This window comes from Antechinus flavipes, chromosome 1 (genome assembly GCF_016432865.1).
Source record: "Antechinus flavipes isolate AdamAnt ecotype Samford, QLD, Australia chromosome 1, AdamAnt_v2, whole genome shotgun sequence".
NCBI classification, from domain to species: domain Eukaryota; kingdom Metazoa; phylum Chordata; class Mammalia; order Dasyuromorphia; family Dasyuridae; genus Antechinus; species Antechinus flavipes.
Genome location: NC_067398.1, coordinates 666,077,764 through 666,096,941, shown reverse-complemented (window position 1 = coordinate 666,096,941; position 19,178 = coordinate 666,077,764). Strand labels below are relative to the sequence as shown.

Below are 19,178 nucleotides of genomic sequence, written 5' to 3'. Positions count from 1 at the left end.
AAATAAAAAGGAACAAGGATCTTCCAAAAAATGTGTCAAGCAGGGGAAAATTTTCAGTAACCCATAATAGAATACAGCTGGGTAGTATGGTGGGCTTGAGGATTAATCATGGAATCAGAAACATTTGAGTTGAAATCTGGCCAGACACATACCTTGTTATGTGATCCTGGGCACGTCACTTAACCTCAGTCTGACTCAGTTTCCTCATCTGCAACATGTAAATAAAAATAGTTTTTATCATCCAGGGTTTTTGCAAGAATAAAATGACATATTTGTAAAGGACTTTACAAACCTTTAAGTTCTATATAAATGACAGCTAGCAGCAGCAGTTCTTTGGGATTGATATTGTTCATTGATGTTAATCAGAGTTTGACAAAGTCTTTTAATGGTGTTTTTATTATACTTGTATGTATAATTATCTTTCTTTGCTCTGAATCATTTTGTAGTCATTCTCTATTTCTCTGAAGTCTTCCTTTTCACCATTTATTTTGGTGCAGTAGTATTCCATTATATTCCTGTACCATAATTTATTTAATTAGTTCCTAATCAATCCATTTAATTTCTAATTTTTTTTTACAAAGAGTTTTGTGACCAGGATCTTTCTTTAAGCCTTTGACCTCTTTGGAGTATGTGCCAGGTAATATATGTAGTGTATGAACAATTGAGTGTATTTTCTTGTTCCATTCTATAATGTTCTTAGTTCAGTTTTCTTGGGGTCTCTGGGAGTAGCCTTAGTTTCAGTTCAGTAATCACCATAAGAATAGCTATGGGTTAAAATCCAAATCCTTTATTATCTCTTTCAAAGTCTTGTCTCCTTTCCTGGGGCTTGGTTAGCTTTTTTAAAGGCTTTCCAGAATCTAACATTTCTTAAACTTGTCACTAAGCACAGAAACATTGCCTATACTTAAAGCCATCCTATGGATGGATATAATAAAAAATTACAATTCTAATTGAATTAATTTGCTTATTCAGTGTCATACCAAACTATGAAAGAATTATTTTATAGAACTAAAAAAATAGTAACAAAATTCATCTGGAAGAACACAAGATCAAAAATTTCAAGGGAATCATTGAAAAAAATTGTTTAAAAGGGAAACTGAGATTTCTAACTCTGTTACAAAATAGTAATCAACAAAACAATCTGATACTCACTAAGAATTAGATTGGTGGATCAATAGAATAGATTAAGTACATATTACAAAATAGTAAATGACCAAAGTAATCTTGTCTTTGATAAACCAAAAGATCTAAGCTTTGGAAGTAGGAACTTAACATTTGGTTAAAAAAAATTTTTTTTAATTGCTGGGAAAACTGCAAAGCAGTTTGATAAAAACTGGGCATAGACCAACATCTCACATTGAATAAGAAGAAAATGTCAAAATGGATAAATGATTAGACTTAAAGGATACTATCATAAGTAAATTAGGGGAGCATAGAAAAATACATGTCAGATCTATAGGTAAGAGAAAATTTATTCCCAAAAAAAAAAAAAAAGAAAAAGAGGATTATGGAAAGTAAAAATGGTCATTTTGATTATATGAAATTAGAAAAAGTTTGCACAAACAAAACTAATGCAGCTAAAATTGAAAGTAAAATAGGAAACTAGAAAAACAATTTTACAACAAGATTCTCTACTAAAGTTCTAATTTTACAGATATATAGGAAACAGCTAAATTTATATAAAAAACAATTCCTCAATTTACAAAGGGTCAAAAGATATTAACATGCAGTTTTCAGAAGAAATCAAATCTCTCAATAATCACATGAAAAATTTCCTAAGTCACGATTGATTAGAGAAATGCACATTAAAATAAGTTTTCAATACTATCTATTACATTGGCTAACATGACAGAAAAGGAAAATGATAAATGCTAGAAGGGATATGGAAAAATTGGAACTCTAATGCACTGTTTGTGGAATTGTGAACTAGTCCAATGATTTTGAAAAATAATTTTGAATTATGTCAAAAGAACTATAAAATTGAACATAACTTTTTTGCCTAGAAAAACTATTACTAAGTGCCAAATAAATCAAAGAAAGGGGGAAAGGACTTATTTGTACCAGATATTTAGTGTATCTCATTTTATGATGGCAAAGAATTGAAAATTTAGGGGATGTCCCATCAAATGGGCAATGGCTGTACTAGTTGTGGTAAATGATTCTGATGGAACACTATTGTGCCATATGAAATTACAAGCAGGATGGTTTCAAAAAAACCTGTTAGAGTTCAAATGTTGGAGTTTGTTCTTCTCTGGGCACAGCCGGTTTAGAGGCTTAGAGCCCTTCGGATGTCTCCAAATCCAAAGGTTCTGTCCTTCAGCCTCTGCCTCTGCCTTCTTCTGTCTCCAACAGAGATGGAAGATCTCTCTTATCTCCTTCTGGGGAGCCCAGCACCAACTTGCCACGGAGAGAGGGCTTCTGGCGTAGCTCCACTGAAATCCCAAAAGTGTTCTCTGCAGCAGAGTCGTTTCTCTCGAGTCTAGCGCGATCAGCCAGCCAAGAGGAAAAATGTATTCTGCCATAGATCCTTCATCGCTGGCTTTTTATCTGCCTCTTCTGAGAGAATGGGATTATGGGTTTTCTCCCATAGTGCTCTCTGGCCCAATGACTTTAAGGGAGGTGTGAACTCTCTTGAAGTTAGAAAGTGTTCTTTGTGAAGCTAGCATACTTGTGGAGTCCAATGAGTAAAGGTGGGAACACAAGCCTTGTCTTGATTAGTTCTACTTAGTACCTTATTTCAGGTTCTGGCCAAAACAACTTCTTGTAAGATTAGATCAACTCTAATTACTTAGCAGTTAGTAAGGATTCCAACATCTCCCCCTTTCTTTTGTTTTAAAACATAGGAGGTTTCTGAGGGGGTACACATAAATCCATTAATATGGGCCAGAACTTTGTAACAGATATACATGGTATACATAAATCCATCAATATGGGAGGCATTATACATAATTTACATGAGCACATAGCAATATAACACAGGCTAGTATGCACTAGAAAAAACCAAGAACACTATATTTGGAACCAGAGGGACTAATTTCTGGCTTGCTACTTAAGTCATTATTTGAGCTTGGACAAATTGCCTTAACTGTCTGAATTTGATTCTTTACAAAATGAGCAAGTTGGAATAGGTAGACTTCAACTCGTATATGAGTTGACTCCTATAGAATCCTATAGAATGTTGGCTTCTTGAGTACAGAAACTTATTTTTACTTTTTTCAATGTTAGGAACATATTAAGCATTTAATAAATGCTTGCTGATTAACTGATCCTATGACCTTGTGATTTAGTGACATGTAATATCTAGCTCCAACATTCTGTGATTCTGTAACAGAGAGATGACTCCTAGGACTCCTAGGACATTTATACTTGTCTGCTATTTGAGGAGGTTCTTTACCTAGGATCTGTCCCATTTCAGCCAAAAAAGGTTGTACTCACTCAGTTCCTGGTCACTGGAGACTTCTTGTGAAAGTAGGGTCCTTGGGCCCCACGTTGGGCGCCAAATGTTAGAGTTCAAATGTTGGAGTTTGTTCTTCTCTGGGCACAGCCGGTTTAGAGGCTTAGAGCCCTTCGGATGTCTCCAAATCCAAAGGTTCTGTCCTTCAGCCTCTGCCTCTGCCTTCTTCTGTCTCCAACAGAGATGGAAGATCTCTCTTATCTCCTTCTGGGGAGCCCAGCACCAACTTGCCACGGAGAGAGGGCTTCTGGCGTAGCTCCACTGAAATCCCAAAAGTGTTCTCTGCAGCAGAGTCGTTTCTCTCGAGTCTAGCGCGATCAGCCAGCCAAGAGGAAAAATGTATTCTGCCATAGATCCTTCATCGCTGGCTTTTTATCTGCCTCTTCTGAGAGAATGGGATTATGGGTTTTCTCCCATAGTGCTCTCTGGCCCAATGACTTTAAGGGAGGTGTGAACTCTCTTGAAGTTAGAAAGTGTTCTTTGTGAAGCTAGCATACTTGTGGAGTCCAATGAGTAAAGGTGGGAACACAAGCCTTGTCTTGATTAGTTCTACTTAGTACCTTATTTCAGGTTCTGGCCAAAACAACTTCTTGTAAGATTAGATCAACTCTAATTACTTAGCAGTTAGTAAGGATTCCAACAAAAACCTAAGAAGATTTATATGAATTCATATAAAATGAAATAAGCAGAAATAATAGCAATATTGTAAAGATGACCAACTGTGAAAGATGTAGCTATTCTAATCACAATAATGATACAAGATAATTGCAAAGGACACATGATGAAAATGCTATCCATCTCCAGAAAAAGAACTGATAAATTCTGATTGCAAATTGAACCATACTTTTCTTAAACTTTATTTTTACTGCTTCATTTTGTTTGTGTGGTTTTTCTGCAACATGGATAATATGAAAATGCACTTTGCATGACTTTACATGTATAATTAATATCAAATTGCTTGCCTTCCCAAAGAGTAAGGAATAAAAAGGAGAGAGAAAAATTAGAATTAAAAATTTTGAAAATTATTGTTAGCACTTTTACATGTGATTCGAAAATATCTTTTAAAATAATTAAAAAAAAAAAAGAAATACAGGTATATCCTTATTATGGCATTCCTTACCTTTACTCACCTTTTAATTCTTCCCATAAAGAAAATCAAGTAAGTTTTGCATGACATATATCTTGTAAAGCCTAGATGGTTTTTAATCATCACTGCTCCCCTTCTTTAATGAAAAATCTTCACTATAATTATGTCATAGATAATTTTACCAGTACAGACATCAAGTTCCCTGGGTTGTAGTCTGTAAAATCTACTCCCTTCCCATTTTAGAAGATTAGGACATTTGACTAATTCTGGTTGTAAGCTATGTATCCCATTCTCAAAATTTTTCACACCTTTCAGTTCTAAGTTTTTCTAAGTCTGGTCACTAAATGAATATTTTGGATTTCAGCTTCCCAATTGCCATTTTCATTGCATCCTTCCAAGTCTAAATATCTTTCTCCCTAATCACCCTCCGGAAAAAAAAAAACCCAGAAATTAACAGGACCTCAGGAGCTCTGCTTCTTTCCTTTATCTGTCTCATCTCAACCATAGTAAGTGAAGGGGTTTATCTTTCCAGAAGTTTAATCATAGATAATTTGGTATGATAGAAACCATGTTCAATTTGTTATGAGAGGAGTCTAATTTTAATTTTGGCTTTACTACTTCCTCCATAGGACCCTGAGTAAGTCACTTCAATTTTCTCAGAGTTGTTTTCCTTTGCAAAATGAGATATTTGGAATAAATGAATCAATGAATAATTAAATGAAATTGCTTTAATAAAGTATATACTATGTGACAAGCACTGTGCCAAGAACTGGACATGTAAATATAAACAAATAAGATTAGCCTTGCTTTCAAAGGCTATGTCTTTTCTCATAGGAAAAGACAACACATAGAAGACAGTAGTGGCCAGAGAAGAGTGTTTCAGATAGAAAATTCAGAGGATTGGTGTTTGGAGTCATACAAAAAGTAATTGATGGCTGTTTTCTTGGAATTGTAGTGCTAATTTGATTACTGTCATTCTAATAGGTCCTATTAAGTACCTAAGGTACTTATGGTTTCAGATCTAAATTTAAGATCCTATGATCTCTTCTCTTTTTTTTTCTCTTCTTCACCATCACACTTATGAACCTTAGCTCCAGTCCTCTGAGCTGCCTTTGTTTCAGCATCTACAGCATCTTGAATTTTGTAGGAGCCTTCTACTGGCCACTAGGTTCTTTGTCTTACCTTTTAGCTGGTGTTTCTAGATCTCCCTTTCATCAGTGGAAAAAAAAAAACTATCATAAACTTTCCTTCTAACTTTTTTCTTTTTACAGACAAAAGTATACTAATAAGAAATAAAAAGGACTAAGATCTTCCAGAAAATTGTCAAGAAGTGAAAATTTTTCAATGAGCCACAAAAGAATGCAGCTGGGTGATATGGTGGGTTGAATGTTAATCCTGGAATCAGGAACATCAGAGTTCAAATTTAGCCACAAACACTGATTAGTTGGATGACTCTTAACCTCAGTTAACCTCAGTCTGACTTAATTGTCTCATTTGCAATATGTAGATAATAAAGTTCCTATGTCCCAGGACTTTTAAAAAGAATGAAATTAAATATTTGCAGATCTTAAAATTCTATATAAATACTACCTAGCAGCAGCAGCCCTTTCAAAATGATATTGTTCATTGATGCTAATCAGTAGGACAGTCTTTATTGTCACTTTGTTTATATCTGCATATATTATTATCTTTCTTTGCTATGAATTACTTTGGGAGCATTCAGTAAAGGCTCTGAAATCTTTCTTTTTATCATTTATTTTAGTGAGTATTCTATTATATTCCTCAACAATAATTTATTCAATTGATTTTCACACAATCACAACCCATTTTTTTCTAGATTTTGCTGTCAAAAGAGTTGTGTGATTAATAGTGCATTATGTAAAAAGATCTTTCTTTAAACCATTGACTTCTTTGGGGTCTTTATCCAGTAGGGGACCATTGGGTCAAATGGGTATGAACAATTTGGTGAACTTTCTCGTCCCATTAAAGATAGCTCCCCAGAATGATGAAACTAATTCAAAATTCCACCAATCTCATTTTATTGCCTTTTCATGGCTTCTGTAACATTTATTGTTTCTATTTTTATCTTTTCCAATTTGATGGATAAAACCCCAAGTTTTAACGCTTAATATTAGTCATTTAGAATATTTTCCCAGGTTTATTGATTATTTGTATTTCTTCTGTAAACTAGATTCATCTAGCTATTTGAAAATAACTTGATATTGAAAATTAAAATAATCTTATACAAAGGATAAAGATTGGACCTGTGATTTTATTCATTAGGGAATTCCTAGGGAAGGAGTCTTTCTTTACCAGTAGAAAGTTATACCTCTTTTGTAATTGAAATTCTTAAGGAATTTCTTAGAGCAGAGCTTCTTAATCTTTTTCCACTCATGAGCCCTTTTCACCCAAGAAATTTTTGCACAACCCAGATATGTATTTTATATGTCAAATAGGTATACAAATCAAACATTTACAGATAACAAATCATAATTTCTTGACCCCTACATTCATTTATATTTCCTCATATGGAGCCATGACCCACAGTTTAAAAAGTTTTGTTCTACACGAATGTATTGATGGAGTTGTAAAACGATCCAACCATTCTGAAGAGCAATTTGGAGTAATGTCCAAAGAGTTATAAAACTGTGCATAATCTTTGTTCCAGTAGTGCTACTACTAGGTCTTTATCCCAAATAAATCATGACAGGTGGGAAAGGACCCAAATGTACAAAAAAAGTTTGTAGGAGCTCTTTTTGTGGTGACAAAGGATTGGGAAGTGAGTGTATGCCCATCAATTAGGGAATGGCTGAATAAGTTATACTATATAAAAGCATTGAAATACTATCTTTTTATAAAAAATGATGAATAGGCTAGTTTTAGAAAGGCCTGGAAAGATTTATATGAACTCATGCTGGGAGAAACAAGCAGAACCAGGAAAACATTGTACAGAGTAACAGCAAGATTATGTGATGATCGATTATGATAGACTTGGTTCTTCTCGGAGGTAAAGCTATCCAAGGTAATCCCAATAAACTTTGGATAGAAAATGCTATCTACATCCAAAGAGAAAACTATGGAGACTGAATGTAAATCAACGCATGCTATGTTCATTTTTTTCTGTTTCTTCTGGGATTTTTTTCTCTTGTGTTTTTTTTTTTTCATATTGTTCTGATTTTTCTCTCCCAACATGATTCATAAGGAAATGTGCAAAAAAAAAAAAAAGAAAGTACATATATAACCAAAAAAAAAGGTGTTTCTTACATGTAACTAAGGAATTTTTTTTAAAGGAAGCTTTGCTCTAGAGCATTTGAGATAATAAGTAACAAGCCCAAGGTCACATAGCCAGTATATATCTGAAGTAGGATTTGAACTCAGGTCCTCCTGATTTCAGTCTGGAAAAGAGAAAACTTAGTGGGAAATGATGACTGTGTTTAAGCATTTTTAGAGCTGTCATGAGGTAGATGGGTCCCATCTGCTACATTTAATCCCAGAGGACAGAGCTAAGATCAGAGTGGAAGCTGGAATGAGGTCAAAATACTCTTGGTTATCAGAAAAAGTTTACCAAAAATTAGAGTTCTCTAAAAGCGGATTGGACTCTTTCAGAAGTTGATGGATTCCCTCTGCACAGTAGATCTTCAACAAGAGGCTAGAGAACCACTTGAGTGTGTTATCAAAAAGAATTCTTATCTGGATATGGGTAAAACCAAATGATTTCCCAGCCATCTTCACCCCAAGCAAATCTAAGAATCTTTAACTATTTAGTAATCTAGTGGTCTTTCTATGATGCCACAGTTCATTTCATAATGATTTCATTTTTTTAAAAAAATGCCTCCAGAAAAAAAACACTTACCCTGAATCACTTAGATTTCTCTTCCCTGTTTCCCATGATGGAAGGAGGTGGAATTTATTTGTGGTTTCCACAAAATTTGTGGGTTCCAAAGGCTATTTGCAAGTTATGACTCTGATCTTTGTTTTGTTTGTAGATAGACTTCACAGAGGAAAATTTGGTACGTCTTCTCAGTATCGTGGCCACTTTTAGAGAGACCTTTCTACTCTGGGTAGGACCTTTCCTCCCAGTAGTTACACTCTGCCACCCAGACTACATCCGGCCTCTTACTTCTGCATCAGGTATGAAAATTCTAAAGGTCAAAGTTACTTTGGCAACATCTGTCCCAGCCTGCCCCTCAGGTATCCAGGATCTTCTAAAGGTCCTTCTCACACTATCCAGGCCTTCTTAACCATCTTACCCTCTTCTAGTTTTCTATACTGTCATATTAACCCTTCACATGCTCCCATTTTACCAAGATCCTGGGAACCTCCAGAATCAGAAGTTCTATTCTCAACACCCTGGCTTCCTTCTCTTTCTTTACCTCAACAAACCATTTAAACAACTTATTACTAAGTGCCTCATGTAGGCACCTCTATTTCTTTATAAAGTCCTTTCTCTCTGACTATGATCTGTTTTTTAATAGTCCCCTCTTATTTCCTCTCTTATTCTGTGGCCTCCCTGTCTTCATCAATTATTCTAGAGTTTCTTGTTCTTTCTGCCTTACTTCTTCCTTTTCTCCTTTTCCATTTTCTGTTTCCATGTCATATTCACTACTAACACTGCATGACCACTAAGTCCCACCTTGGTTTCTGGAGACTGAGAAAAGTGATGACTGAAGAAAAAAGAAAGGGCATTTTCCTCTGTTGGGGACAAGTTTGGAACTGTTTCCAGTGTGTCTGTCTCCCCTGGTGTGAGAGAAAGATATTTAAAGCTACTTTCTGGCCAATAGCAGAGGAAATGATCTATATGGATTTGGGGCAGCTAAGGATGAAGGAGAATGTTAGAAGCTACAGTGGCCCCGAAGATCCTTTTTCATCAAAGCATTTTTCATGATGGAACAGAGAACTTAATGATATATGGAAGGAGAGAGTTCCATGTTCTTAGAAATATTAGTAGAGGACAAGAGGAGAGGTAATAGCAAAGTTCAGGACAGGAGGGGGAAATGGAATGATTATTTCTTTTGAGCAGAATTCACTGGCTTGTGGGCAGAAAGATCTGCAAACAAGACCAGGCACTGAGGACTTATCCTCAGGATTACAATGTTAGCACCAAAGATCTGAGAGATATGTGGTGTGGTCAGGAACTCTGTTGCAGAGAGGTGGGGCTCAATCTTGCTTAGTATCCTCCTGTGTGATACAGTGAAATAGCAGTGGGTTTGAGGTCATAGATCATGGTTTGGATTTTAGGATGACAACTTATTGGCTTCATGGTACTGGACAAGTCATGCTGCCTTCTCTAGATCTGTTTTCCTCTCTTAAAACAAAGAAACTGGACTACAGAATCCATATTGTCTCCTAACTCTAACACTCAGTGATTTTCTGGCATTTTTATTTGTGGGCACTAGAAAATATCAATCCACTTCAAATTATTTTAAGAGCTTATATGCCAGGTATTGTGCCAAGTGCTAAAAATATAAAGAAAGGCAAACATAGACACTGCCTTCAAAGTGCACATATCCTAAGGAGAAGGAGTCCACCTGGAAATAACTACATAGAGACAGTAAATGCAGATCTCAGCAGTAAAGAATCCTGCAAGGGCTGCTGTAGATGCTAGGATCTTAACTGAAATTTGGAAGAATTCCAGGTATCTAAGAGGTGATGAATGAAAATAGCATATGATCTCAGTCCTCACAACAAACAAGTTAGATACTATTATTACTCCCATTTCATAGAAGAGGAAACTGAGACTGAGACATCTTAGGATCACCAAGCTATCTGAGTGTCTCAGATAAAATTTGAATTGAGGTCTCCTGACTCCAAGACCAGCATTCTGTCCATAGAGCATGAAGAAGGAGAGCATTTTAGGCTTCAATGACAGGCAATAGAAAGGCATGGAGATGGGCAGGATAGTCCTCGTACCTCAGTAATTACCCTGCAAATTCAATTAAATTCAATTTCCATTTTAAATATTCCTACTATGTGCAAGTACTAGATATGAAATGCAAATGTTGTAAATTGTTTCTTGCAGTTTATTTGAAATTTGCTCCTATTTAAAGGAGTTTTTATGCCTTTTTATTTTTACATCCCAGACATTTATATCCCCCTTTATCCTAAAAGATATTATTTGCTTTCCCTACTCAGAGACTGTAAGGCACAATTCTTACCCCAAAAGCAGAAAGTATGGATGAAAAGCCCATGACATCATTTTTGGTAGGATTGTACCCATGCACTAGAAATGCCATATTGACTCCAATGAGATTTATGAATGAGCCTCAGGGTTTCTGATTTGTACATTAATATGACACTAAAATACTCCTGTGCTTATTGGGGAATGGGGGAACCATGCTATACTTCTGGATGCTGCTAAAGTCTCTGCCTTGGCCAAAATGCTTGAGGAGCAGCAAGAAGGCTCAGTCTATATTAAATCATAAACCACATGAATGGGAGTAAGAACAGCATCTCTGATGCTATAATTCTATAGCTGAGTGCAGCAGTTGTAGACTAGAAACCTTGTAGAATGTTTTATCTCCAGCATGCTTCTTTGGGTCATGTCTCTAGCTGTATGGTGCTGTGTCCTGCCAACTAATCAGAGTCTGTTTTTAGAATCATATCTAGAGTTGCATAGGACCAGGCTGATGTGAGTCTGGAATGATAATCTGATTTTTATCTAGGTCTATGTATCTAGAACCACATCCTGGAAATGTCTGGTGCCATGGTGCTAACCATGCACAATCTGAGGCCATTGGTGGTATGTTGGATAAAGATTTGGGCCTGGAATCAGGAAGATTTGAGTTCAGATATGACTCAATACATAACCAGCTGTGTGATCATGAGGAATCATTTAATCTCTATTTGTCTCAGTTACCTAATTTATAAAATGAGGACAACCATTGCACATACCTTACAGGGTTCTTGTGAGAATCAAATGAATACTTTTTATAAAAGAACTTGGTAGGCACTTTATAAATGATTTTCCTCTTTTCTTCCCTTTCTTTCCTTCCTTGTATGAGAGATATTTCTTGGGTCATATAAGACCATACCTGCAGTATATTGGAAACCATTTCTGAAACCATCTAAAGGGTCAAGTCTGGAAAATGCTTAAGCTTTCTGAGCTAGACTGGTTCCATGTTTGGAATCATGCCTAGATTATGTCTGTAGTCATGTCCAAGAAGGTGCATCTGCTCTGGCTGGGATTGTAGTTGCAGTTCTGTCTAGAGTGTTTGGAATTATGTGCAGAATAATGTCTAGGAGTGTCTCAGTTGAAATTAGAAGGAAGTGAATAAACTTCTGTGTGAGCTCATGTCTGGTCTACATGTGGAAGTGTTCAAACTATGTATGTCCAGGGACTTTGTCATCTCTTAGGGTATAAAGATAGGGATGGATATATATATATATATATGTATATATATATATATATATATATATATATCACATTATATAAATATATAGCATACTCATAAAGCTAATTCTGCATACATACATATTTACAGATAAACATATTTGTATATGTGTATGTATACATTTATACACATATATATTCACTCCTTTTAAAAATTTATCTCTCAACAGCCCAGATTGCACCCAAAGATCAATTCATCTATGGATTCTTGGAGCCCTGGTTGGGTAAGTAATGAGTGTGGTCACACCAGGAAGTAGGGATAAGGCCTTGGGGAAAGGTACCCAATTTCCCTTAGACTAAAGGGCTGTCAATCCTGGCAGTTAAGGGTTGTAGGACATGGAGATTTGGTGGGTTGGTAGATGGAGAACTAAAGAACTTAAGACTCAAGACTAAGTAGGGAAATAGGGGACAAGGGGTGCTATCGGGTCTGGGGCTCTCTGTGTGAGTCTAAATTGGGGCTCTGGGTGGGCAAGGAATTGAGGGGCTTAACCTGGATTTCTTCCACTTCCACAGGGGATGGGCTACTCCTGAGCGGAGGAGACAAATGGAGCCGGCACCGGCGTCTGTTGACCCCAGCCTTTCACTTTGACATCCTCAAGCCCTATGTGAAGTTATTTAACCAGAGTGCAGACATCATGCATGTGAGCCTGGGGAGGTTACAAGCGGGCTGGGGGAGGAATACCAACCACATCTAGAGCCTACGTTGAGTACCTTCATTCCCAGATCAACTTGGGTTACAACAGGTGGGACAGTGGACCCAGAAAAACTGTAACTAGGACAAGATGACAAGGGTTTTGCCAAAGGGCGACAAACTTAGAAGGTTCCAAATATAGAAACTGCAGTGAAACAACAGACTAAGAATCCACTTAGTAAAAATAATTATTTCAAATTTTTAAAAATCTACCAGCTGGCAACAGGAGTCAACTCTTTCCCTGCTTCAGGTTATCCAAATCCCCATCAAGCTGAGCAATGACCTCACACTCAAGTCACATAGTCTCTCTTTCCTGCCCTGCTGAGGGGAGAGTCACTGCTATATGAGTCAGGCTTGGTTGATAACACTTACCCAGGCACTAAAATGGCTAGCAATGTATGGCCCTGAGACATCACACCATCCACTCTCTCTTGCCATATGTAGCCTGGCTTGAGAAGAGAGGCAGAACTCTTAAGCAGCAGCATCCTCTGGCACCTTTCACATGGTCGATAAGTTCTGAATACCCAAGACACCTTTGAGGACATACAGGAAGTCAGGAGCAGAGCAGGAGAAAGCTAATTTCTAGTGCTGGCTCTCTTTGTTCCCATGACCATTCTCAGGGGGGCCCAAAGCCCATTCCTGGTTCTTTTGTTTGAGTTCTACTTCTCCTAATGGGGATATCTTCTCGATAGGCAGGTGACTAGATAACTTAAGAGAAGAGACAGATATGTCAAGGAGGACTGTTGACTGGGGAAGGGCAATAAAAGGAAATACAGAAAGGAACACAGTTGGCCCCATGTGATCTAATATGAGGAAACAGAATAATGTGTTAGCAGATAGGTGGGGAGGATACATATATTATATAGTGACCATGACCAAGGTTTGCCTCTTGCCCTCTCTGTGGTCTGGGATCATCACCTCAGATCCTGGGAGAAGGCTAGTCCCATACTTTCTCTCTCTTTTGAGCAGAAAAAGTGGAGGCGTCTGTGTGCTGGGGGTAAAAAAAACCTGGACATGTTTGAACACATCAGCCTCATGACCTTGGACAGCCTGCAGAAATGCATCTTCAGTCATGATAGCAACTGTCAAGAGTGAGTGCCCTTCTGGGTCTTGGCTGTGGGGACTCGGGAACTGGAAACGATAGGGCTCCATATGTACATGGGAAAGTAGAACTGCAGTCTGGGAGTGTGCAGTACCAAGGAGGAGATCTGCAACAGCTAAGAAGGAGGGGCAGCTGGTCTTAATCCTGTAACTAGTGTCCCACAGATAAGTAGCTACTCATGACTTTAATGTCTCAATTCCTGCCCTACTTCCTTAAGAGACACTGCCTTGACACTTCCCCAGACCAGTCTTTTTAAGGGAAGGCACTAGAGAACTTTTCAATATTGACTATTTGCAAGTCAGCATTTCCAAGACAGGTTGCGCATAAAACAGGTATTTAACTATGGCACTGCTGTGTATTATTGATTCAAGTCCCCAGTGACAAGTCTTGAGCTCATAATTAGGGGGTCATTTCTTTTTGCTTCTTCTTCACCAAATTTTCCACCTTCTGAGTCTCCAGTTTTCATTTTCTTTCAGTATTAAACATCTTCTCCCTTCTAATTCTCTTCCTGGTTCTTTTGTTTGAGTTCTACTTCTCCTAATGGGGATATCTTCTTCACAGGCAGGTGACTAGGTAATTTAAGAGAAGAAACATATATGTCAAGGAGGACTATTGACTGGGGAAGGGCAATAGAAGGAAATACAGAAAGGAACACAGTTGGCCCCATGTGATTTGATATGAGGAAACAGAATAATGTGTTAGCAAATAGGTAAGGAGGGTACATTATCTTTTTTTTTTTTTTTTGGTGCTTTATATAAAACATTTATTACTATTTTTTCCATTAACCTTTCATGTTAAGTAAAGCATGTTAACAATAAACAATAGTTATACTTATTCCACACCTTTAATCAATGAGGTAAACCCCTTAATAGATTTTCTTTTTTTTTATAATAACTTTTTATTGACAGAACACATGCCAGGATAATTTTTTTACAACATTATCCCTTGCACTCAGTTCTGTTCCAATTTTTCCCCTCCCTCCCTCCACCCTCTCCCCTAGATGGCAAGCAGTCCTATATATGTTAGATATGTTGCAGTATATCCTAGATACAATATATGTTTGCAAAACCGAACAGTTCTCTTGTTGCACAGGGAGAATTGGATTCAGAAGGTAAAAATAACCTGGGAAGAAAAACAAACATGCAAATAGTTTACATTCATTTCCCAGTGTTCTTTCTTTGGGTGTAGCTGCTTCTGTCCATCATTTATCAATTGAAACTGAGTTAGGTCTCTTTGTCAAAGAAATCCACTTCCATCAGAATACATCCTCATACAGTATCATTGTTGATGTGTATAATGATCTCCTGGTTCTGCTCATTTCACTTAGCATCAGTTCATGTAAGTCTCGCCAGTCCTCTCTGTATTCATCCTGCTGGTCATTTCTTACAGAACAATAATATTCCATAACGTTCATATACCACAATTTACCCAGCCATTCTCCAATTGATGGGCATCCATTCAATTTCCAGCTTCTAGCCACTACAAACAAGGCTGCCACAAACATTTTGGCACATACAGGTCCCTTTCCCTTCTTTAGTATCTCTTTGGGGTATAAGCCCAGTAGTAACACTGCTGGAGCAAAGAGTATGCACAGTTTGATAACTTTTGGGGCATAATTCCAGATTGCTCTCCAGAATGGTTGGATTCATTCACAACTCCATCAACAATGCATCAGTGTCCCAGTTTTCCCACATCCCAGGAGGGTACATTATCAAAGGTTTGTGCAGTAGTCATAGATTTAGACAGATATTCAGCACCATGTAGAAGAGACTCGTAATAGATATTTAACTTTTGTTTTTAAAAAAAAGTTTCAAGTAAACAAAGGCACAGTTATCTTTGTGACACACACATACACACAGAGAAACAACTAAGTGGCATAATGGATAGAGTGCTGAAAGTCTGGAGTCAGAAAGACTTATCTTCCTGAGTTCAAATCTGGCTTCAGACACTTACTAGTTGGATGACCCTGGGCAAATTATGTAAACCTGTTTGTCTCAGTTTCCTCAAATGTAAAATGAACTAGAGAAGGAAATGGCAAACAACTCTAGTATCTTTACCAAGAAAACCTCAGATGGGGTCATGAAGTCCGACATGACTGAAATGATTAACAACAATAACAACGTATGTATGTGTGTGTGTGTGTGTGTGTGTGTGTATATATGTGTATATATATATATGTGTGTGTGTGTGTGTGTGTGTGTGTGTGTGTGTGTGTAACAAGATAAGATGTTTTATAATAACATTCCATACAGAATAAAAATGTAGCCTCCTTTCTATTTGGATCATAATAGAATAATTTTCTGTCCTGCTACATTGGAAAGAAGACTGTCTTCTAAAATTTATTCTTATTGTCTTGCTGTGTTGATGTGATGATTGATAGATAATAGGAATATATGTACATTTAATATAATGTGTGAATCATTATTCCATCTAATATAGTCTCACACCATTAATTTCTTCATAAGGTCTGCATACCCAAGGTTAATACTGAATTAAGACAACACTGTTGTTGACTGGTTTCCAACCATCAAATCCCCAACTTGTTGTGCACTCATTTTATTCATGTCTGATGCTTCATGATCCCATTTGAAGTTTTCTTACTATTTCCTTCTCCAGCTCATTTGACAAAAGAGGAACTGAAGCAAACAGTTTTAAATGATTTGCCCAGGAGCACAGAGCTAACATGTTTCTGAGGTCTGATTTGAACTCATAAAGATGAGTATTTGTGCTTCCAGGTCTGGAACTCTATTCATTGTGCCACTTAGCTGCTATCATTATCATCATCATCATTGCCATTGTTATTATTATTATTTCTATAAATAGGCAGTTGTCAATCACTATGACAAGGACACTATCCTTACACAAGAATTTACTCAGACTTCTGGGCTGAATTTTCTTATATATACATCATAGCTATTTTGGTTTTTGGTTTTTGGTTTTTTAGCCCTAACACTGACTGCATAACCTAGCTGTCCAATGTACTGTATATATGATGTAATTATTTTTATGTAATATATACATATAAATCCAAATTTTACTTTAAAAACTATGTTGCTTGTCAGTGATTTTTTCTGAACTGTCTTCTGTTCTTCTATGCATTTAAAAATATCTCAGATTTTTTTGGCATCATTATTAATAAGCTTCATCTTCTCCCAAACCCTCCTCCAGTTTATAACTAAAACAAAAAAAATCTCTTGCAACAAATAAATAGTCGAACAAAATGAATCCAACAATGCTCATATGCAAAAAAATGCCTTGAATCTATTACCTCTCTCTTGAATGCATCTCAGTTCTGGTTCCACAGTCAATCACAAATATTCTTCTTTATTGCAGGGTAAGTAGACAAAAATAGTTATACAATGTCTACACATCCTTCAAAATGCAGTAGGAATTGCATCAATTAATTATACCACACCACACATGCTCATATGGAATGATTTCATTGGATTCAATGGAATGGTTTTCATTGGATTTCATTACACTTTTAATCATCTCTTCATGGTGATGAAGTTTATTTTGCTTGTAACTATTCCCTTCCTAGTCTTGTCTCTTTTTAACTTACCCTTCTTCTTATCCCATCTTGTTTTTCTTTTGAATTTGAGAAATTTCTATACCGAACTCTTTGAGTGTATCTGTCTGTTCAACAGTCTTCTGTTCATTGATCTGAGTTTGATCTGATCAATAATCAATGAATCTTATCAACCATGTACTAAGCACTATGATAAATGATGCTTATTCCCTCAAGCCCTTTCTGCATGTTAGTATACTCTTCCTCATGTATCTTAATTATGAGAAATAACAAGTTCCATGTCCTCATTTCTCCATTTGATGCTACTATATTCCCTTTATTTTCTCTTCTCTTTTCCAATCCTCAGAATAAAATGAATACATTTCCAAGTCCTCTCTAATTTGTTTAACTCCTATCATGTCATTTGAAAATGTTAAAATTTTAAAAGAATAGTTGTTTCTTGTTCATCTAGGCTATATTTTGGAGTATTTTGAAATCTAGAAAAAATTTTTATCCTACTTACTGTCTCCTTTAGATTAACCATCTCTCCAGCTTTAGCTCTTCAAATGAAGCTCTGTGATCCCTGTTGAGTTTCTAGGCAGGATGGTAAACCCTGATGAGACTCACCTTGATTCCCCAGGAATTCTTTATCTTTTTATACTTCCCAAAGTTAAGCCTTCTACAATTTCTAAAGTTCAAGGTATTGAATTCTCAGGGTCCCCCATAACATTTCAAGACAGAGTATTAGAAAAATACTTTGAGACCCTAATCTGGTTGCCTAATCTGTACTAATCTGAATATTGCTGCACCATTTTAGTCCTGTTGGCTTCTAAGGTCCTGGCAGTTTTTCCAGCTACCATGGAGATTTCTGTGAGAATCCTGTGCTCTCCCTTTTTCCAGACACAAAGCCTTACAGGTTATAGATATCTAAGGACCATCTCTGATTGTGCTGGAAGTTTGCTTGTTTGTACTGATGCTGATGTGGTTGGCAACCCCATTTCCTGTAGTCATAGGATTCGGTCCAAATTTTTTTTTGGCAATTCTTAGATGAGAGAAACCATTTCCCATAGTTTTTCACTGGATTTCTTGATCATTGTGCAATTGTGTATGAATTTGCTAGAGTTAGTAGGTGGAAGCTAGGTGTTCTATCTTTGTCTAGACTAGAAATCTTTACCTATTTCTTAGGCATGCCTATGCCAGAGCTTATAAGACTGGGAGAGTCTGAGATCACAGTCCATTAAATAATAATTTAGGCCAATAGCTGTATGTTTCAAGAAGAAGGGAAGAAATTGCCTTAGTCCACCTCTCTACCCACACTATTTCTCTATCCAGAACACACATTTTATGAAAAAATGTATATTTTCAGAGATGGACAGCTAGAATGATGAAGGACTACAGATAATTTTGTTAAGAACCTCAATTGAAGAACCAAATGGAGGGATAATTGGTAATTGTCTTCAAGTAAATGGAAGGGCTGACAAGTGAAGAATTAAATTTGTTTGGGGTACCAAAGGGCATAATCAAAAATAATGAGTGGAAATTCCAGAAGTCAGATTTGGATTGGATATTAAAAGAAAAAAAAATCCTAACAGACTTGTAAAAATAAAAGTGGAATTTGTAAATTCAGAAAATAGTAAATTTCCCCTCACTTGGGGTTCTTAGAAAAAAGGATAAAATGATGATTTCTTGGGGGATCTTATATCACGGATTCCTCTCCAACTAAGATTTGTTCTAAAAAGTCTCAATGGTCCCTTCTAGTTCTGAAATTTTTGGAGGAAGGATGGATAGGATTGTAGAGACCAAAATTGGTTTGAGACTGGAGAAAGATAGTGATAATGATTGGGACTGGTCATTTTGTGGTGGAATTAATTTGGAAGCACATTAATTGGTCTGAGTTCTTTTCTGAGTTATGTGGATTTTCTTCCTGTCTAGACCAGAGCCTAACC

General features: G+C 36.6%; 1 protein-coding gene across 3 annotated transcripts in view; it reads left to right on the top strand.

Annotated features, from left to right (window-relative positions):
* Positions 1 to 19,178, top strand: part of LOC127545031 (cytochrome P450 4F3-like) — a 98,302-nt gene that overhangs the window by 24,388 nt on the left and 54,736 nt on the right. The window contains exon 1 of one of the 3 annotated variants that reach the window (XM_051972054.1): positions 8,652 to 8,672. The exons of the other annotated variants lie outside the window; for them this stretch is intronic. The gene's annotated coding sequence lies outside the window, so the exon portion shown is untranslated. Of the gene's footprint in view, positions 1 to 8,651; positions 8,673 to 19,178 lie in introns of those variants that run through there. 3 annotated transcript variants of the gene reach the window in all.